At 35.6% G+C, this 23,422-nt stretch overlaps 1 long non-coding RNA gene across 2 annotated transcripts in view; it reads right to left on the bottom strand.

The window, feature by feature from the left end:
- Nucleotides 1–23,204, bottom strand: part of LOC145247868 (uncharacterized) — a 49,614-nt gene extending 26,410 nt beyond the window's left edge. For both annotated transcript variants that reach the window (XR_013863290.1, XR_013863291.1), the window contains exon 1: nucleotides 22,881–23,204. This is a non-coding gene — a long non-coding RNA (uncharacterized LOC145247868). The remainder of the gene's footprint in view (nucleotides 1–22,880) is intronic.
- Between the last annotated feature and the right edge of the window lie 218 nt (nucleotides 23,205–23,422).

Here is a 23,422-nt window from a genome sequence, read left to right on the forward strand (position 1 = left end):
AAACAGAGAGAAACTAGTAGCATACTGTATTTATGATTTGATTATTGCGTTTACTTTTTAATACGCAAATAGAAACAGATTAGCTGACACACAAGAAATAGGCAGAGTACACGTTACTAAGGCAGTAGTATGTGGTTGTCCAGAATTGCCTAATAGTACCTATTTACTATGCCTCCCCACGGGACAGAGTTAGACACCAGGGTCGTTTTTTAACGTGGAGAAAAGGTACAAAAATAAAAATTGTCTCAGTCGTGAAGGATTTCTCCTCCACCGAAAGAGAACAAGAAATAGAAGTGCAGCATCTGAAGAACAGATACTACACTTTGATCTTGTCCCGAAGGCAAGAATTGCCTAATAGTAACAAACATAAAGAAAACTCTTTATGATGACGGAACGAAAATATCATGCTCCAAAACTCACGTAAATTAGTCAAGTATTATTTCATTAAAAAATCGTTTTTTTATTTTATTTTTATTTTTATCACCACTTATCAAAGCCCAGAGGCCGCTCGATGGTTAATGGATGTACAGTAATCACTAAGAAAATATCGTAGTAATCGTTAGTAGTGGAAATTCGGTAAATTGGATTACTTAAGGGGATGGCTCATCAAGAAGTAGTTGAACTTGAAGACGACAATATTGTAGTCAGTTGGAAAGCAGAAAAGTGGAACAGAATTCCACAGGCGTACATCTCTAAGAAAGGAACTTTATTCGTGGAAGCTACGTTTAGGTTTAAGCAGAAATAAAGAGTGTGGAAAATTATTGATAGTGGTTTCAGCTAGACGAGTGTTTTTCGTGAAAGTCAGGCAAGAGGGGAACCATAGAATGGAGCTCAGACGAGCATTTGCCATGAAAATAACGATGAAATAGAGACAAGTGTTCGCAACGTTTCTTCGGTATGGAGAGCTTGCAGGGACGAGAAGAGGGCATACCCCGTTAGGCTATGAAGTCTATTTTGAACTCTGTCAAGGAAGGTAAGCTGCTTCTAGCAGCTCCTGCTCAGATGTAGCAACAGTACTTCATCCTTGAGTTTCTGAGAATACTGCTATTTACTTACTTCTCCAAGTCAGGCACGCAGTCGTGTTTAATGAAGGGAAAGTTGACCTACAGCTACTCTAGATTGTCGCAATAATGAAACTTGCCTCAATCTAGAAGTATTCCACTTTAGTGACCGAAGATAGAAAAGATAACGTGTAGTATAAAATAGATATAACGCATTGCTGCTAGCTAAAGTGTGTTCGCACCTCATGTGAGTCTAAAGATTGTTTTTATTACATACGTGCTTCATAATCTACAAAAAATCACATAACAAACGTAGTAAAAACATTACGTAAAATTTTACCAAACTAAATGACCTCCAAATTAAGTTTTGCGTATCTTTATTCATACTTTATTAGCATTTTTTTTCCTTTACTTGAATAAGCTATATTCTTAAAGAACATGATAAAGAGTATTCACTTTAATTGCGATCAAATTATTATTGCTCAAAAACATGTTTTATATTGCCAATAAAAGCAATAAGTAAGGTCATTCATAGTGTTACACCGGTCTTTCTAACACAAGGGAAATTACACCGGTTGTCACTATATATAGTGCCAGTAATACCTCAACCGATGGAAGAAGCGACACTACTGTCTAGATGTGTGTACGTTTCCTAACTTCGTATCTGTAATGTTGATAGCACGTGTTTCTTAAACAAACCTCAACTTGGTTTTCTTCTTTTTACTATTGTGCCACGACACAACATATAGTAACTTAATCTCGTGAAATTATAAAGTTTTGCGTCTCTTATTTTATACTTTCTAAACACTTGCTTTTTTCATGTAATTCAATTAGCTATATTCCTAAAGAATAGGAAAAAGATTGCTCTTATATGGTTCAGAATCTAACAGTTATCCATGGTTAGATTTTGATCTTAAAAGGTTGTTTATTTTTAGATCCTAACATCAAGTGAATTCATAACCTGTCAGAAACCACAGTGTACATTTCCTGCACACAGTTTCACAATTTATTCAAATTTTAAAGCGGCAGAAACTAAGCAGAGATGGTCATTAACACAGGCAATGTATAAACATTGCACACGACGTGGCCATAAACTAGTGAGTTTTAATGAGAAATATTGATTTATTTAACAAGCTGCTAAACACGGAAATCAGCCCATTTAATGAATCACTACTTCCATTTAGAAACAACCAGACATTCTGTATTCATAATAGATTGGTTTCTATCAGGAAAAAAACATTGATATATATATATATATATATATATATATATATATGTGTGTGTGTGTGTGTGTGTGTGTGTGTGTGTGTGTGTGTGTGTGTGTGTGTGTGTGTATAAAGAAAAGCCGAATGAATTTATAAAATGGTGATCAACGTTTCATCCCAATTGCAAAGGACATCTTAAGGATATTAAAAGGAAAAATACAGAAGAACAAAAAAGATCATAGACCATACGTAAGTGAATAGGAAACAGTGTTATAATCCTACGCATATCGGGAAAGAAACTATAAATATGTGTGTATAGGAAGGTTGGGTTGTTCAATGTCTATATATATATATATATATATATATATATATATACAAGAATAAAAAAGCATTGGAAATGCAAAAGGATATAGGGATGGTATGCCAAAAAGTATACAAACAAGATTGCTATGAATGGCTAGGCACATGGAAATAGAATTGCATCCAAAGTATAGCCCTATAGCTTTTCACCAATCTTCATTCCGTGCCATCATTACGGTTGTAAAAAGCTATAGGGCTATACTTCGGATGCAATTCTATTTCCATGTGCCTAGCCATTCAAGCTATCTTGTTTGTATACTTTTTGGCATACCATACTTTTTTATTCTTGTTAATTAGTATTTTTACTTACAGTCTTATTTTTAAACTTACATTCATGATAGTATTGTCTTTTTTAGGAGGCGGCTCATTGCCACCTCCATTAGTAGCAGGTCGCTTCCTGCTAGGTTTTAGGTCTTTGGGTTTTGGGCCTTAGGAGTTGCCTCTTGATCCTCCATCGGTTCTATATTACATAGAGAGTTCTACCGCCTCTCTGATAAAACAGTTAGAGTATTATAAAGTTCTAAAATGTTCATACCTTCGCTATTAAATTTTTCTTGGTTTATTCTTTGGCGTTTTGGCAAAGATTTGGCAGTTTTTTATATTTATATTTATAATAGTTTGTGCATGAGGCAGCTTTTTCCCCCTTGGGATCCCTGTTATACCGTGCTTTTGAGTCAGCACGTGAGGCAGCCTTCTTTTTTTCTGGTTCTTTGTTATAAAGAGCACGTGAGGCAGCTTTTTTCCCCTCGGAATCCCTGTTATACCGTGCTTTTGAGTCAGCACGTGAGGCAGCCTTCTTTTTTCTGGTTCTTTGTTATAAAGAGCACGTGAAGCAGCCTTCTTTTTTTCTGGTTCTTTGTTATAAAGAGCACGTGAGGCAGCTTTTTTTCCTCAGAATCCCTGTTATACAGTGCTTTTGGGTCAGCACGTGAGGCAGCCTTCTTTGCCTCAGGATTTGCATGATACTAAATTTTTATTATTTCAGCATTTTTCTGATAGTATTCTTTTTGCTCAGATAATACCTTGACTTTGTTTTTTTCATAGTCTATATTTCTCTGAGCTTTTTTACTATGTGCTGACTTTGGCATTTTTATTAAATGTAAACATATAACACTTATGTGTATCTTACTATAATATCACTTATCTTATAGCAAGACAACTCTCGGAGAATTGAGATACTGCCCCGTCACCAATAGTTCAAGTGTGGAACGGTATATACACCAATAGTGTAGTTGTTATCTTTATATGAAGTCCTAATCAGTGACAGTGTGAAGTTACTTGGTTAATTTATTGTTGTTTATTTTAGAAAACTTACTTGTTTTTATTAGTAGATTGTGTATAGTAGCCACAATATCTAGTAATTTTTGTGGCTAGGCCTTGGATTTTGATTCTTTTTGGTCAGCTTCCAGTGAGTTCTTAGAAGATGACTTTCTTGCAGTTTCTTTTGCGGTTAATTTAACTTATTTCCTTTGGCGTTTGGTGAGTTCTTAGAAGAACTGGTCTGATCTACTTTTCTTAGCGAGCGAAGAGATTCAGCTGCATTTAACAATGGTTGCTATAGTGTATTTTGCGCATGCGTGAGAATTTCAAGTTTCCTCCTTATTTTTCAATAGTTTGACAGTAGTGATGTGTCTTTCTGCCAAGAGCGACAGACGTCAGTGTAGGCCGTGATCGTCTAGAGGTTAGGACCCCCACCTTGTGGCCGTGCTAACCTAGGTTCGAATCCTGGTCACAGCACTGACATTGTGTACATATTTTACAGTCCAAAATCTGAAGAATTATTTGTTTTTATAATATTGTTTTTTGACGTCGTACTTGCTGATAGGTTACTCTTATAACAATTTTGATCAACTGAGATAAAGATTTCGTGGTTTCATTAACGCTGGTGGATTACTGTTTAAAGAAAAAACCTTAACGTTCACCTCAAATATTCAGCGTCCAAGAAATATAGGTCACTGGAAAACTGGAACGTCTGTGAGCATCCGGTGTATTATTTGGAGCTGTCCCGTGTTCGAAGTGGTCTGTCTACATTGGGTATATAGTATTTAAAACTTGTTATTACACGTAATCTTATTTAATTATGGAGTTAGCTAAAAAGCGATGGGTCACTGCACTTCTCCGTGTAAAGAGCAGTCGATTGATGCTTGAACTGTTGTCAGAGACCGTTCGTACACCGAGATACATCGTCTCAAAAGAATAAAGAAGAAAGAAGAACAATTGGCCATTTTTGTACCCTTTTTTTTGCTCTCTTTTGACATTTTAACCGACATTCTGACACTCGCTGGATTCGTAAGACGCTTCTCTGTAAGACTATGTGCTTTTTGAAACTTATAAGTTGATTTTAGTTGAGATTTGGATAGTTTTGTTTTGTAGGCGTATATAGGCGTGTACGGGCCATCCCTATATAGAGAGTGCTACCGCCTCTCTGATATATATATATATATATATATATATATATATATATATATATATAATTATTTTTTTACTATAATAATTAAATACCTACAGACACTAGTGTTTCATCCTTTCGGGATTCTTCAGTGCAGGGTGTCACGATTACTACCAGTCGAACGATTCGAACCCCGCGACACGAGACATCTCTGGCTCGATTAGCGGAGACCGTATCCATTCGGCTACTATTAACCGTGTGAAATAGCGTTGAATTTTAAACATTTTAATTTAAATGTTCATTACGTCAGACAGACAGTGATCAAATCGTTATACGATGATCTACGCATAAGAGCTAAATTGACCGACTTTTTAATTCAACAGAAAGTGCTCAACGATAAGAAACGAATTTCTTAAAGGGGCTGTCATAATTATTTTTTTACTATAATAATTAAATACCTACAGACACTAGTGTTTCATCCTTTCGGGATTCTTCAGTGCAGGGTGTCACGATTACTACCAGTCGAACGATTCGTAAAAACGTTACTATTTTTTCTTCTCTCTAATCTTATTCATTTTGTTTTAATTATTTAAGGAAAAACGCTTTGGGATAATAGTATGAATTAACGAGGATCTGTCTTTGTTCTTTTATTATTAGTTTCCCTATACTAGGGGCTAAATGGTAGAAGCCCTTTCTTTGCGTAATAATATTAGTGTTTAATATTAGTGCTTATTCTAAAAGTCTTATTTTAGCTCTGTCTATCACGTATTTTATAATTTTCGCATGATCTAAATTAAATGAAGGAGCGTGTTTTGCACAATGGCAAAAGAGTGCATTTAGGGCGTTACCATTTCTTACATATCTTCTGTGTTCGTAAAGTCTTAGTTTCAATTTACGCTGTGTCTCACCTATGTATTCTTGTTGACAATTGTTATATGGGATGGAATATATACCGGCGTCGGATGTGAGGGTTATGGGAAAGTACTTGGTAGTTTTTAATGTCTGTTTGATTGTTGTGGAAGTTGTTTGTATCAAGTGAAACCCAAGTCTATTAAGAGTGTCGTAGATTTTTGTATTTTTAGTGTGGGTGGGAATGAAAAGATGTCTGTTTAATAGGGAGGTATTTGTTTTATTTTTCTGTTTGTTTATATTATAGTATATTTTCGTAGCTTTTTTCTTTGTGTAAGAAATGAAATAGGACGGTAACTGTAATGTTTTTAAAACATTCGTAATATGTTGAATTTCATAATTAATATATTGGGGTTGCATATTCTAAAGGCACGCAAGAAAAATATATAGACATTGAACAACCCAACCTTCCCATATACACATTTCTAGTTTCTTTCTCGATATGGGAATGGATTCTAACACTGTTTCCATTTCACTTACGTATGGTCTGTGATCGTTTTCTTCTTCTGCATTTTTAATTTTAATATCCTGAATATGTCCCTGCAATAGGGACGAAACTTTGATCATTTTATATATTCATTCGGTTTTTCTTTTTTCAAAACAACATAACGTCAACCATCACTGGTATTTTTATTATATATATATATATATATATATATATATATATATATATATATATATATATATATATACATATATATATGTGTATATATATATATGTATATATATATATATATATATATATATATAAAGCTGAATGTCTGTGTGTGGGGGGTGTCTGGTAACGATTAGGCTCCTATATGGTTGACTATTTTAAAAAACTGATTACATATAATGATAGAAGATGTATTGAGACACAGCAATGGGCAGGTTTTATCCTGCAGAACGGTGGTTCATTAAAATTGTGGGGTCTGCATTCGCACCTGGTCCACAAAGTATGGAAATAACAAATTTAAAAATTAAAAAAAAATGTTTACAAGTGTTTTTGATATAGATGTACATAAGAATACTTTGATAAGTATTTTTTAACTTAAATAGGGATGGTATAATAAAATTGTGGGGTCTGCGTTCGCGCCTGGCCTCCATAGAATGGAAATAAGCGCAAACTTTAATAAAGACTTTTCATATCTATCTGCGTAAGTATACTTTAATAATTGTTTCAGTTTGAAGAAATATGGTATAATAAAATTATGAGGTGTTCGTTCGCACCTGACCCCCATAGAATGCAAATATGTCACAAAGTTTAACAAGGTTTTTTTTAATATAGACCCACAGAATATTGTGATAAGTGTTTCAGTGTGAACGGGTATGGTATAATAAATTATGGGGTGTATCTATTTTATTTTTACTTTCATCATATTTTGCTTTGTTTCTGATACTCCCAAATTCAACCCAAATTTACAACCCTTCCTTTTCATAACCTATCATACTTTCATAAATCAGAGTCCATTTTCTGTGGGCTGTTTTTGAACCCAGTGAACAACAGGTACTTTTGCTAGTATATATATATATATATATATATATATGTGTGTGTGTTTGTGTGTGTGTGTGTATGTGTGTGTGTAGCTACTTAATTTAATCACATAAATTAATATACGAAGATCTCATTTTATGTGAAAATTTCCAGTATTTACTTCAACAGTGTTTAATACATAGGTAGAGCTAAGTATTAATTTATAAAAATATATAGCAATTAAGCTATACAGAATATTCAGCATTTCATTCTCGTGAGAATTCGTCAGGCTTATGCGAAGGGTTGTGATTACCGCGCGTTTTATATGCGCACATGCTATTGAATTTTTAGTTAGCTAATCAGCTTCCTAGTTTTCTACCGCGTCCTTCCTAATCAGCCGATAGTCGAACACTTACAGGACAAAGATAGAGTTGACCTTAGGTTCGCTCCTTCCTTTGTGTGTGTGTTTTCGTGGAAGAGTAGATATCTTTAGAAACGGAAAAAGTCGTTGGAACTTCAGAAAAGGGGAGGCATAGTGTTGGGAAAGAGAGTTGGACATTTTTTTTTATTCTTAAAACGTTATATAGCCCCCCGCTAGTTGTTATATATAACCGTTATATAAAACTCTTATATATCTATCTATATATATATATATATATATATATATATATATATATATATATGTATATATATATATGTGTGTGTGTGTGTGTGTTGAAATGCAAAAGCGGCTTTGAAATATGTGTATATAGTTAGGAAATCGCAACCGCAAATCTTCTGAATCGACACTGCTTGACTTCAATAAGCAAAGAGAAGTGCTAAACGACGACTGGACACAAAGGCGAGATAAACGGGCAAAATACAGCACCTGGAATTTCCAAATGATCACCCATTTTCGTATTGAAGAAACTGAACGTTGCTTTACTTCGGTTATCTAATGGCCGAGCAAATGACAACATTGCCTAAGGTATTTTTTTTATTTACATGAGGGTCACCACTTATCAAGGCCCGGAGACCACTCAGGGATAAGTATAAGAGATAGTATTGTAGTAATGATTAGTATTGGGGATTTGATAAAGTGTCTTACTTAAGGGGGCGGTTTGTCATGAATTTGTTTATGTTGGACTTGAAGACATCCAAGTTGTAGTCAGGTGGGGAACAGGCAAACGGAAGAGAGTTCCACAATCTACGTTTGGATTAAGGCACAGATAACAAGTGGGGAAAATAATTAGCAGTAGTTTAAGCCAGACGGGTTTTTCTTATGGAAGATTGGCGAGGGTGAGCAGAGATCGGAGCTCAGACGAGCATTTGCAATGAAAATAACGATAAAACAAAGACAAGCTTGCAACGTCTCTTCTGTGGGAGAGCGGCTGCAGGGAAGAGAAAAGGATATCCCCACTAAACCACGAAGTCTATTTTGTACTCTGTCAAGGCAGGATAGACTTTTTTAGAAGCTCCTGCCCAGATGTGGCAGCAGTACTCCATCCTTGGACGTACTTGGCTTTTATACAGATAGAGAATTGCATCAGTAGTGAGATATCTTCTGGAGCGGTAGAAGGATCCCACCATTTTACCAGCGTCCTTGGCAACAGACCTGATATACTTGTTCAATTTCAGATCAGGAGTAAAGGTCAAACCCAGAAGCTTGTCAAAACATGGAGCCTCCCCAAGACGAGAGTCATCAATTTCAATTGATGCTAGATGGGGATCAGAGCGTTGATGATGTAAGGATAGAAGCTTGGTTTTGGATGCATTAAATGTAACCAGCAACCTCTCACCCTCTGTACCACGCGCTCAAGATCAGAGGAGAGAGAATTAGAAAGAACTCTGTCATTTACGGCCTTTGATGTGTTGCCATAGATGGTCGTTTCATCAGCATAGATGTCAACGAATGATTTAAGTATGTGTTTTGGGAGATCATTGATGTAGATCAGGAAGAGAGTTGGGTCCAGGATGGACCCTGAGGGACTCCAGCATTATTACTGTGACCTTCTGATTTATGCCCATCAACCACTATTCTTATGAACCTATCAGAGAGAAATGATTTAACTATTGAGAAAACATTTCCAGTTATACCGTAGCTGGAAATCTTGTGAAGTAGGCCCTTATGCCATACCTTATCGAAGGTCTACGATATCTCAAGAGCAATTGCCCTAGAAAGGAAGCCTTTGTCAAGAGATTCACTAATCCTATGAGATATAACCGTTAGCACATCTGCTGTACATCTTGCAGAGCGGAAACCACTAAGAAGGTTGTTTCTGTTGAGGTGGTTGACTACTTCTTTATTTAATATGGATTCCAGCAACTTACTCATGACACACAGAATACTTATTGGTCTGTTCTGAGAGGGAGATTACTCCTCACCTGAATTCTTATATACAGGGCATACTGATGAGGTTTTCCAGGGTGTTGGAAAATACTTCTCCTTAAGGTTTGTAAATATGGGGGCAAGTTCTGGTTGAAGCTTTTTCAGCACTATAACTGGAATGCCGTCAGGGCCAGTTCATTTACTGGAATCAAGGTTCTTGATTAGCTTGGCGACATCACGCACAGATAGTTTTATGTTGCATAGCGTGTTGTCTGTTATAGGAGGAAATACGGGGAGTCGATGGCCTTTGTCGCATAGGGTAGAGTTAGCTACAAAGTTCCTGGCAAATAGTCCGGCCTTGTCTGATGTTGACGAGATGACCTCAGGTCCATTGAAGATAGTTGGGATAGAACGTACGCTTTTGTTCAAGATCCTGTTTGCTATTTGCCAGAACTCGTGGGAACCAAGTCGCTGCTCAGCTACTTTGGATTTAACCGACTGAGCATATAGCTCTCTTGCATTTTTTATTACTCTTTTACAGTGGTTACTGGCAGTCCTGAAAGCAGCTTTAGTCTTAGTACATCTATTACGTTGGTAGCTATGGAAAAAACTGATTTCGATGGCAGCAGCACATTCAGCGGAGAACCATGGCTGGCTGTTAGGTTTTAGTTGGAATTTTTTGGATTGTATGAATCGGTCTATGCGTACAATTAGCCATTCTGTAAGGGCTGATGCTATAGAGGACACATCATTTTTAAATATGGAATCCATAGGTAGGTCAAATATGAATGTACGGAAGCTATCCCAGCCAGCCATAGAGTATCGATATACAGTACGGTGCAGAGGTACGTCTGAAGACTTATTACATTTCATGTTTATCTTAATTGCTACAACAGGGTGGTGGGAGGATCCCAGAGGAGATAGAACGGAACATGAACACAGCTCAGGGGAAGTTGTGAAGAAAAAATCTAGAAGGTTTGTATACTTACCGGTAGTATCGGGCACACGGGTGGGTTCGTGAACAATCTGAGTGGGGTCATAGGCAGTGGCAAGATCATGACTGAACCTCCCCTCGTCATCTGTCTTATTTGAGTGGGTCAGCCATTCCACATTATGGACATTGAAGTCACCGCAAATGTGAATGTTAGCCGAAGGATGAGCAGACAGGATGTGGTCAATTTTCTCAGATATACTCTTAAATATAGTAACCCCCTGTTGTGGGGGCGATAGAGGGCAAATATAAATGCAGTGGTGTAAGCTAGTGCAACCCGGAAGCACATATAAGGTAAATTAGGGTATTCTCTGGAAATGGAAAGCCATCTTTGATGTAGGCACATATTCCATGTCTGGCAATCTTGGGGGTCAGATTTGGATGTTTAGTTAGAGTATCCTTTTATTATGAATTCGTCTAGGAAAGTGGTTGGCCCTATGCTAGTTTCACTTAGAAAGAATATGTCCGGTTTCGTCTCCTGTAATTGGGTTTCAACCTCTGGAAGATTGGGACGTAAACACCTGATGTTGGAGAAGGAGACCTAGTAGTAGGGGTCTACGTTGGAGGATGGGCTTCTAGGTTTATTCGTGTTTTTTTTTTTTTTAGATTTGTCACGATGAGGTTTTTGGATTTTTGGAGCAGATCGGTAGACTTGGTTGGAGCACAACAGAGAGGGAAAGTAAGAGAGAAAAAAAAAACAATATTTTTTGTAGCACATGATAAAGTAAAGCCGTAACAATTACCCACTAGTATGGCATCGAGAGGCCCTACCAGAAACTACTGTATGATCCAGAATCCATTCACCAAATGGCAATACAGCAGCCCTAGTACTTTGCACCTGCTGATAGGGCAGCCTCCTTAGTGGTTAATCCAAGGCTCGGGTCCCTATCAGGCGGGTAACGTCAGCCCAGATGAAACGTTTACCTCCAGCACCCTTACTAGTGACATGGCCACAAAGATAGACATAGAAACAGAAATTTTCCGATATTTCAGCCTACTGTTTACAAAGTACTACCGACCTGGAAAGCAGCTGTTTCTTCACCCTTTATCAGAAAAATCACTCATTGTAAATGAGGACTGAAGGACGAAAAAGTAGAAGTGAGAGTTATGGGAGCTGCCGATAGCACATCCACATGCATTATCCCCTCGTTTTAAATATAAGAAAAAGTATTGGTTAATAATAGTACATTTGACAAAAAAGATTTAGGAAAAAGATAAAAAGAAAACAAGACAAATATTCAGGATTAAAGTCAAAAGGAATATAAAAAATAAAAGTAAAACATGTTAGTGTTTTAGATTAGTAGACTTCAGATGTTGCGAACAGTAAAGTTTCTTAGCTTTTGGGACCGCGGAGTTCGACTTAGCTTGGAGTTCATAGCGTAAAAGGAGGGATGCCAGCCAGTCAGTCTGGTTTTATGCCGATATTTAAATGGTATGTTAGGTGACGGTGATGGGGGGAAATCTTGGTGAGTTCTGTATTTTTATTTATTTCTTTTAAATCCAACATCGAAGTATCTATCTCTATCCAGAATGGTCGACCATTCCAGCTCCACCCCATAATAAATATGCTATAATGAAACTTTTATCAAATTGGAAATTCTGGTTATTTTAAACTCGTTTGAAAATCTGATCAAGAAGTAATACCTTTAGGGTTGCGTATCAACTTTAGACTAGCTAGAAGTAATGCCTACTTTAGAAGAAAAAAAAGCCGCGTGTTTTTTTAGTTCAGATCATATGCAAATATAATTTGGGAAATTTTATTAGCATGTATTTACGAGATGCCTTCCAAAAGTTATCTTTTTATTCTGCTCGAATGAATTACATTGTTATGATGACTTAACTTATACATTCATGACCAGAAAGTTTCATATCTCTCTTGAAGATATTGACGGCGTTCGACTTAAAGAAATAAACCTCTGTCATAGACGTGCGTCAGAATCAGAATTGTATCATTGATTTCCTAGTAAAGATTGCATTGAGAATTGTGACGAATATGAAGAAAAATCTTTCACGAAAAACACCCGTCTGCCAATCTTTCACGAAAAACACCCGTCTAGCTGAATCCACTGTGAAAAATTTCCCCCACTCTTTATCTGTGCCTAAATCAAAACGTGGATTCCATGAACAAAGTTTCTTTCTTCGAACTGCACGCGTGTGGAACTCTGTTCCGTCTGCCTGCTTCCCACCTGACTATAACTTAGATGTCTTCAAGTCCAACGTTAACAAATTCCTAATGAGCCGCCCCCTTAAGTAAACACTTCATCAAATCTCCACACTAACGTAATGTACTTGCAATAACCCTTATCCCTGAGTGGCTTCTGGGCCTTGATAAGTGGTGACCACCGTGTAAAAAAAAAAATACAAAATAAAAAATAAATTCTGGAAGCAAAATGTCGCTTGTTTTAATGGTGCCACACCTGCCTTTGTAGCTTTTCGACTTTAGTTTTGGAACAACCCGTGTATGAGAAAGCGCCGTCATGAAGACAATAGTATAGCCATAATCCATTGCTGGCAAAAGTGCATTGAAATTAATGGTTATCATGTAGCAGAAATTAATTGTTATCATGTAGCAGAAATTAATTGTTATCATGTAGCAGAAATTAATTGTTATCATATAACAGAAATTAATTGTTATCATGTAGCAGAAATTAATTGTTATCATGTAGCAGAAATTAATTGTTATCATGTAGCAGAAATTAATTGTTATCATGTAGCAGAAATTAATTGTTATCATGTAGCAGAAATTAATTGTTATCATGTAGCAGAAAAAGTTCTGGTGCACAAAATAGTTGTTCGTTTTAATAGTGCAATTTCTGTTTTCGTAGCTCTTTAACATTTGGAGTCTTTACGTATTTATCTTTATTATTGAATGATGGCTGTTGTTTTTCTTTTCTTCATTTTTGAGCTTTTGCTCTATTTCTCATTCATACATTTCTTATGTGGTCAGCTTAATTAATATTATTTCTGCTCATTTTTCTTTTTAATTTATTTTTCTCTGTCTTTCTCTCTATCACTCTGTATATATATATATATATATATATATATATATATATATATTTGTATTAACTACAAATATATATATATATATATATATATTTGTAGTTAACGACATACAGTACTGTTTCGTTGTATCACAACTCATCAATGCCGCTAGACTAGCACCTCTTCCAAGCCGACGATTGAACATAGAACTATCGCATTGGCAGTCGGTAGTACCCATTGACCCACGGGAGCGAGCCCGCAAATAACCTCGACAAATGTCTATTTTAGCAAACAGTCCACCACCTTTATAGTGCTCAAACCGTTTATTCACAAATAGCGAGTCTCGCATTTCCAGCCAATTAAGTAGCGCGTGAGATTATTTAGGGCAAAGTCAGAGCAGGTGTGTGAGAGGACACCTCACTTACCTATATACACAAGGATTTTTTTATCTAAAGACTTGAAATTTGGTATATAAGGTATTCAGACATGCGGAAAACGTTTTAATTTGTTTTCATCCGAAACTATAGCTACTAAGGAGTCAAACTGCAAAAAAAATGTACTTGGATGTCATCGGGTTTTAATCTGTTTGTCAACTGTTTCATGATTGCGCATGCGGGATTCGTTTATATTATGTTAAGCAAATCTTCTCTATGGCAAACAGTATGGATTCAGGCAATGTCGTTCTATTGCAGATATTTTAACAGTCATCTCTGAACGCATTTACCATGTACTGGATAAGGCGGGCGAAGCCAGGTCTGAAGCCCTTGATATATCCAAGGCCTTTGACAAAGTCTGAAATAAAGGGCTGATAATGAAAATTAAAATCGTACGATATAACTGGCCGTGTGCTAAATATAATTATGTCCTTCTAAGGCAATAGAAACATACAGGTTGTTATTGACGGACGTACATGCAAGCAGCATAACATTAATGCGGGAGTGCCTCAGGGGTTGATCCTTGAACCGTTATTATTCCTGATATTCATAAACGACCTCCCGATATTGTGCCCGAGAATCGTTAGAAAATGACTTCCAGACTATAGTGGAATGGGGTCGCAAATGGATGGTAACATTTAATGCTAGTAAAACTAAGCTGTTCTAGTTTAACAATTACAAGATGCCGCTCCAACTCTCTATATACATGACAAATAGTACGTGACCTAAGTATTCTTCCATCAAACTCCTCGGCCTAACATTTGCGGGCAATATGAACTTGAACAAATACATAGAGGACATTGCAAAGGCTGCTGTAAAAAGGTGGGTTCCCTCTATCGGGCTAGAAGACTACTCACACCTGAGAGTATCCTGTACCTTTACAAGGCCACAATTCGGACATACATGGAGTATTGTTGCCACATCTGGGCTGGTGCATCTACCACTAGCCTCTTGCTCTTAGATAAAGTCCAAAAAAGAGTTGTCAATCTAATCGGTCCCACTTTATCAACTAAACTCCAGCCCCTGTCTCATCGCCACAATGTTGCATTACTGTGCCTGTTTTACAAATATTTTAATGGAATGTGTTCTGATGAACTTGTTTCACTTGTACTCCCTCAACATACATATCCCCAACAAACCCGCTTAGCAACAAGATCTCACCCCTTCACTGTTGTTGTCCCTAAATGCCAGAAAGCTTTCTATTCTAATAGTTTCTTCCCTCGAACAGCTAGACTTTGGAATTCCCTTCTCTGCTGCCTGCTTCCCTGGCTGTACTGATATGCAGAAGTTTAAATGTAGCATAAACAAATATCTTGTTAATCTTTCCTAGACATGGCCCCATATAGTAGCCCCTTACGTCCAAGTGGCCATATGCTTTGTAAGGGGTGAACATAAGTAAAAAAAGAAGAAACAGGTTTCAAAACACTTTTAAAGATCGTGTACAGATGGCTTAATGAATATCGTACTTGACTCAACTTAATAAGGTTGTAGTTTCGACTTCAGCTCGAGTATTTTTTTTTTTACTTACAAGACGTGAACATTTTAGAAAAAAACATAATAGTCGTATGCACATGTCGCAGTTTCGTTTTGTTTTTTTTTATTTTTTACTTCATTTTTTAAAGGAATTTAACGTTACTTTTAATACTTACGGTATTTCTATTTCTATCAAATAATAATTTTGCATTAATTAAAATATAATAATTATGCGTATTTTACGACCGGGCAATGCTGGGTGACCTTATTGTTATGAATAAAATTATTGTATTCGTGCACGCTCTGTACAAAACGAAAAAAAGGCACTTTCAACCAAACCTTTTTTTTCTCTCCTTCTGTTACTGCAAATATCCTGGTCCCATGCAATAACATGAAAAAGATTTTCTTTGCTTGCCACGCGTGAACGCAAATCTGCCGTGCGTATGCGTGCACTGGTTCTCTGCACCCGACCGCTTTGTATTCGGTTAATAATAGAAACACGGGAAATAACAATAATTGCTTTAATTCTCCAAAGTCTTACAGATATTTCTACAATGTCGTGCGTCCTCGCCTATGAAACAAGTTCAATTTTTTTGTTCTTCACGAAAAAATTAATCTCCATGGGATTTCATCAGATGACTTGGTTCTTTTGATCCATTTACATTCTTTCGTGACATCGAAATCAAATTTCTTTGTCGGATCCCAATTAGAACCGGTTAATTCTTTGTTATCGCTGTTTGTTAAGACAACGTGAAAGTTACGAACGTCGCTAAGTATACGTTTTTTTTATTACAATTTCACCCCAAACAAGGCACAATGCCACTTTGAAGTAGAGGGCTACTATCGGGACATAAGTTGCAGGGGTACTATGTAGAGAATTGAAAAGCTATATATCTGTTCACATTACAATTGAATGTCTGCATGTCAGTACCACGGGGAAAAGCAGAACGCGGAAGGGAGTTCCAAAGTCTAGCAGTTATTGAGAAGAATCTATTAAACTAGGGATCTCTACTGTGTAGGGGTGGGATTTTGCTGCTTTCGAGTTTGTCGGAGGTATTGAAGAATCTTCATGAAAATAACTTCCAAGATGAGAAAAGTAGTCAGGTTAATCCAAATAATACAAATTATCAATTTTCATCATTTTGTTGAAATTTTCCAATATACAGTATCCGTTTGAGTTTACGTCGAGGGGGAGCAAGGGCTTGTAGTTCGTCGGAACATCCACCTTTAATAGTCTTATACAACAGGCAGAGAGATGCAACATTTCCTCGGTGGGACAGAAGTTGAAGCTTAGCTGATAGTTCAGGACCTATCAGATGAGCGACTCTCTTTTGAACATTTGTCTAGAAGCGAGAAGCAGCAGATGCACCAGCTCATATGTGACAACAATACTCCATACATTAACGAATGGCGGCAGTGTAGAGGCACATCATACTCTCAGCCGTAAGTAACTTTCGAACACGGTAAAGAAAGCCCACCTTCTTTACAGCAGCCTTGGCAATGCTCTCCTTGTATTTGTTCAAAGTCATCTTGCCTGTGAACGTTAATCCTAGGAGATTGAAGAAAGTATTCTCAGTTAATGTATCTTTAGCCAAAGCTATTTGTGGTTGAGAAATTTTCTTGCAATTCTTGAAGGAAACAAGCTTAATATTGGCAGCATTGAATGCGACCATCTATTTTTACTCCCATTCTACTGACTACAATATGGTTTTCTTAAAGTCCAATGTCAACAAATTCTTGGTGAGCATCTGAAACAGATGGCTATTTGTAGAGTTTTGTTAATTTAAGTGGAACGGATTATCAAGAACTTGTTTACATTAGACTTGAAAAAAACATATTGTAGTCAGCTGGAAAGCAGGCAAACGGCATGCAGTTCTAAGAAAGAAACTTTTTTCATGGAATCTACGTTTCGGTTAAGGCACTGATAAAGTGGGGGAAATTATTGATAGTGTTTTCAGTTAGACGAGTGTTTCTCGTGAAAGTTTGGCGGGGGGCATTGATTGAAACTCAAACGAGCATAATCATCATTGCAGCCGATACGTAGAATTCAATTCAATTTAAGTGGTGTCTTGCGTTTGCAAAGTCTGACTCTCTCCATCTCTCTCCATCTCTCTCTCTCTCTATCTATCTATCTATCTATCTATCTATCTGTCCCCTCGAGATATTAATGAATTCATTGTTGCTCATTATTCACAACACCATGCATGCAGGCTGCTTTCCTGAAAGTGTTTGATGTATGGTTACGGCTTTCTTTGCAGTTGTACAGTTTCATTCTGTCGAGCAGTGCCCATACTGGACGAATGTCATGACTATTATACTCAAGGGATATTCTACCCAACGCCAATGCATACGAAACCATGAACATGAATTATTCCTGATTGTTTCCGCATGAGTATTCCGTCATCTCCTTTCCGTGACCTCACGTTAATCTGACTGTGAAAACAGAAATGGAAGCAACGATTTAAGTATAATTTCGTCGGTTTGAAACCAATAAAATATATATATAAATATATATATATATATATATATATATATATATATATATATATATATATATATATATATATATATATATATATAAGTTAACGGAAATTCGCCCTTGTTTATTTCTGGTCTTTGAATTCTAATCGAAGGCCTCCTTTTAAAATGTCATAATAATGGTCGGACAAGCAAACGCAATTCTCTCCCGCCAATTTTCACCGTCGTATATTGTTCTTATCAATGCAAACGTTCAACAAACAAGACCTTGACATTTTCACTGTCTTTTATTTTTCCTTCTCTCATTCATCGTCAGATACGCGGTATTATATTGCATTTTTTGCCACGAGAGTTTGCCACGAGAGTTTGCCACGAGAGTTCCATGCTCATGAAACTTATACTATAACTAATTTAGATTAAACCTGTGATTTCAGTTCTTTAATCTTGAGACTTATTTGATTGTAATGCCCTAATCATCACAGAAATGTTGATGCACTACGAGACAATGTTGTATATTGTGTTGGCATCGTAATTTCACTAAAGCTGATATCAGATCGACCATAAGAAATGTTATATCGAAATTTTCTTTTTTTATATTTGCCCTCGTAATTAGGGGCGATGTATAGAGTTGTAACGTGGCTGTTATTTTTTAACTGTGTCGTTACATTTCAAAACGTGTGGTTACACATCAAACAATCGCACGTTGTCTGATACTTCGTCTCAAAAATAAAGAAGAAATAAATAAAAATCCGATTCGACACCTTTTCTAAATGCAAATGAAATCCATTTATTCGTGGTTCTTTCAAAACAACGCATTCCATTATATTGCAAAAGTGTTTTTTTTTTCGCACACACCTAGGCCTATAAAAAGTATTTCTCGCCGCAACTTAGCGCTGGCCGTTAGCCAGTGCTTTCTTTCCCTCGAATTTTCACGCCCATCTTGCACAGAGAGCAACTTGCTTCTCTCCTCGACAACGTTGTGTATTTTGTCCTCCATTACTTGTGACAGAAGCTCGTGCATGAATACGTGATTTAAGGATTGTTGCTACTGCTAATATTTTCACTAGCCAGCTATCCTTTATTGTTCCTTATTATTCTTATCAATGCAAACGATTTTCTCACACGCGTCTGTTATAGTATTTATTCTGATACTACACCTAATTTGTTTTATTTCCTTGGCGGATAAAAAAGTTTTCTTTGTTAACGGAGTTAATTTTTATTTGCGGCTAATCTAGAGTAAACCTTTCTAGGACTACTGTTCTTTTTTTCAGCATTAAAAACTTATTAGTATTTAATGATTTAATAAAAAAAATTGCTGATATTTGATTTTTATGCAAATATATATTTCCACGCAAAATATTGAATGATTTGGCCATGTGTTGTTGCTAAAATTGAGATGAGGTCTGATAACTCCTATTCATTATACAAGCTGATCTGAAAGTCACTTCCTATCCTAAAATAACTATAATATATTTTTGAAGTATAATTTTTTCCAATTAAAGAATATGAGAAGAATGTATATTACATAGTTTTTTTATTTCAAATTCTTTATGGACACCACCATTTGTCACCAATTTTTCAAGTCGACCAGCAACTGATCTAACAAGAATGGAACTAATAAGTTAATGTATTCTTCCTTCAAGATTGAAAACAAATTCATATAGCAGATCTGAAAAAAAAGCATGGATTTTACTACCACACACTAAGTAACATACACACAAAAAATAAGAAACATATTCTTGCATTTGAAGAAATTATAGTTATTTTAGAATAAGAAATTACTTTCGGGTCCCCTTATATATATATATATATATATATATATATATATATATATATATATATACATATATATGAAATAAAATGGAGGTGGAAGGACCTGGATACTCAAAGTTTCGCCCGATTTATGCGGGCTTCTTCAAGAGGGATGGTCATTGACCATCCCTCTTGAAGAAGCCCGCATAAATCGGGCGAAACGTTTAGTATCCAGGTCCTTCCACCTCTATTTTATTTCATATCGTCGGATTTAATCCAACTCAACAGTCATATATATATATATATATATATATATATATATATATATATATATATATACATATATATATATATATATATATATATATATATATATATATATATGGGTGTGTGTGTGTGTGTGTGTGTGTGTGGCAATCAAAATACGCAGGCGATTCCGTGTTTCATTGTTGTGAGCATTCATCAGGCTACTACATGGAATCGATGTTATTTCGTATTTCTTATATATTACGGTGGCAGTAGGTTATATAAAATAACGAAGTAATATTAATTCCATGCAATTGCCTGACGAATCCTCACAAGGACGAAATGCGGAAAATTTTGTGTAGCCTTATTAGCATACATATATTAAAAACTTACAACCAGACACTACTTAAGTATTGAGCACTGTTGAAGTAAATGCTGAAAATATATACAGAAATTGTTCGTAGAATCATAGGAAAGTTATATATCTATAATATAAAGCTGAATGTCTGTGTGTGTGTGTGTGTGTGTGTGTGTGTGTGTGTGTGTGTGTGTGTGTGTGTGTGTGTGTGTGTGTGTGTGTGGTCACGAATAGGCTCCTATATGGTTAACTATTTTTAAAAAAACTGATTAGATATAATGATGGAAGATGTATCGAGACACAGCAATGGACATGTTTTATCCTGGAAAACGGTGGTTCATTAAAATTGTGTTCGCGCCTGGTCCACAAAGTACGGAAATAAAAATTTAAAAGTTAAAAAAAAAACGTTTACAAGAGTTTTTGATATAGATGTACATAAGAATACTTTGATAAGTATGTTTTAACTTAAATAGGGATGGTATGATAAAATTGTGGGGTCTGCGTTCGCGCCTGGCCTCCATAGAATGAAAATATGCAACAACTTTAATAAAGACTTTTCATATCTATCTGCGTAAGTATACTTTGATAATTATGTTTCAGTTTGAAGAAATATGGCATAGTAAAAGTATGGAGTGTTCGTTCGCACCTGACTTCCATAGAATGGAAATATGCCACAAAGTTAAACAAGGTTTTTTAATACGGATCCACAGAATATTGTGATAAGTGTTTCAGTTTGAACAAGTATGGTATATATATATATATATATATATATATATATATATATATATATATATATATATATATATATATACATACTAAACGGGGTTATCAGATTGCAATTGGAAGCATAACATCAAGAATTAGTGTACTTTAATCTTCTTTGTTTAAATAAATTTAAAATATATCTTATTTGTTAATTGATACATGTATAGAACTTAGTAATATTTTGATTTTTTTTATTAACGGATCACTCTTTATCAAGGCCCAAAGGCTACTGGAGAAGAAGTACCTTATTGTTTGTACTAGATGTATGGTGAGACTAAAACTTTGACGATTGTAGATGATAGTTCGATCTTATTAGAAGTTTTTTTACAAAAGTGCATGGTTTAACAAGAATTACTGTGGAAGAACTCTGTTCCCGCAGCCTGTTTTCCTTCTAACTAAAACCTTAGTCTTCTCAAAAGTAAGGTAAATTGTAATCTACCTTTTTCGATTATCCCTTTCGTTCTTTTTGGCTTTTTACATTAAGTGACTTCACGCTTTGTCTGTAGCTATTAAAGATTTTGAGAGCCCTATACTCATCTTTATTTTTAGATATGCAATATTTTTACTTATCACTAGAGATTATTTGCGTATCACTTGAATGGCGGCTTTAGTAGCTCCGCCATACATTTAGCGTTTTCTTTTTGATTTGATACGAAGGTGGGTGAACATTTATTTTAGGTTAATGACCGCAAGAATTATTCTCTTTATGTTAACATCTATTGATAAGAATCATCTTTTCTTTTCAAAGAATTGCATAAAAGGTTATTTTCAAAACATGATACGAGAATTCCGCATGTAAAGGTCATGCCGATAGATTCTTAAACAAGAATACGAAAACGTAGATAACAATAATCCGAGGAAACCAAATTTTCTTGCTATTGAATGATGCTCTGGCCTTTATTTTATTATTAGAAGGAAATGAGGAGGTGATGTACGTTGTTCCATACTAGTAGATTAAAACTTTGTCCAACATTCTGAGATAATTCGGGTTTTTTGAACTAGCAGAAATTCCACGATGGTTGAAAGTTTTGAAAATACATTACAAATAAAACTAATACAAAAATAAATAAAACAAATAATGACGAATTTAAAACAATTTTTCAGTAATTTTTTTAACCTTTTAAATTTAAAAGGATTTAAAAATTTTCATACAAAATTCAACAAACAATACATTGTTTTTCTCAATAACTTTTAATATAATATATGTAGCCTTTGATCTTCATCAGGCATGCTGGTCGCTATTCTGGAAAATTGTTTTGTTTTATTTTTCTGAATAACTTTTAATATAAATTATAAAGAAAAATATATAAAATTACTTGCACTTTTTTCATTTAAAAAGAATTTACAATCAAGAAAAACTTACAGTCTCCTCCTAACATGATTTAAAAAAAAATATGAAATAAAATAGCCAATTTGAAACGGAAAACACAGAGTCATATTTGTTTCGTTTGTAGACTTTTTGGAGAGTAAATGGTTTTAATGATTTTAAAGAGCGACTATGAAGGGAGGTAATTCTTTCTAATATTTTAATATATGCGATGATTTTTTTTTTTTACACCGGAGGTCGGACACTTAAATCGATAACTTATTGAACCCTAGCTTATCGTGTTGCATTCAAGTTTTGTTAACATTTTCGTAGTGTGTAATTAACTCTTTTCTTTAATTCTTTAATCCTGTCGTTAGTAGTGCATGTTTGTGTGATCGTGTGTGTGAATGTCTCTTTAAGTGTGTGCGTGTGTCGACAGTTAACATAAACACATTTAGTCGAAGACTTACCTGGTCAGCCTCTGGAAGATTTTCAGCAATTCCTGGGAAGAAAGATTTTGTATAAATGAAGACGTTTCAACAGAGATACCAAAGACGCTGTGTATTGTTATGTAGTTCATTCACTCCCATGCATCACATCTTGCAGAGGACTGATCGCCGATCCTTCCTTGGGTGATTAATGCTTACACGTCCCACGTCTGAAACGCCATCCCTCCTCGAGAGGGGACCCCTTTCAGATCACCTTCTTCTGCTGACATCCTCAATCTAACTCATCTATTTTTCTAACTAATCTGATCACTTGACAACCACTCCCTTCTAGGTAAGCTATCAGACACACTTCCGGTGCAACTTGTCCAATTTATAGTTTTGACAAGTTTATCAACCATCTCTAAACAATAATAATCTTCCAATATAAAATGTTTTAACAGTATCACTGGATAAATAGATAGACAGATAGATTGATCGATAATACGCATAAATATATAGATAGATCGAAAGACAGATAATAAATAATTTCTTATGTTTCACAACTACAGAACACTTGTCTCTGT

The sequence above is a fragment of the Euprymna scolopes genome, chromosome 26 (assembly GCF_053919585.1).
Source record: "Euprymna scolopes isolate OS-2025 chromosome 26, ASM5391958v1, whole genome shotgun sequence".
Classification (NCBI taxonomy): Eukaryota; Metazoa; Mollusca; class Cephalopoda; order Sepiida; family Sepiolidae; genus Euprymna; species Euprymna scolopes.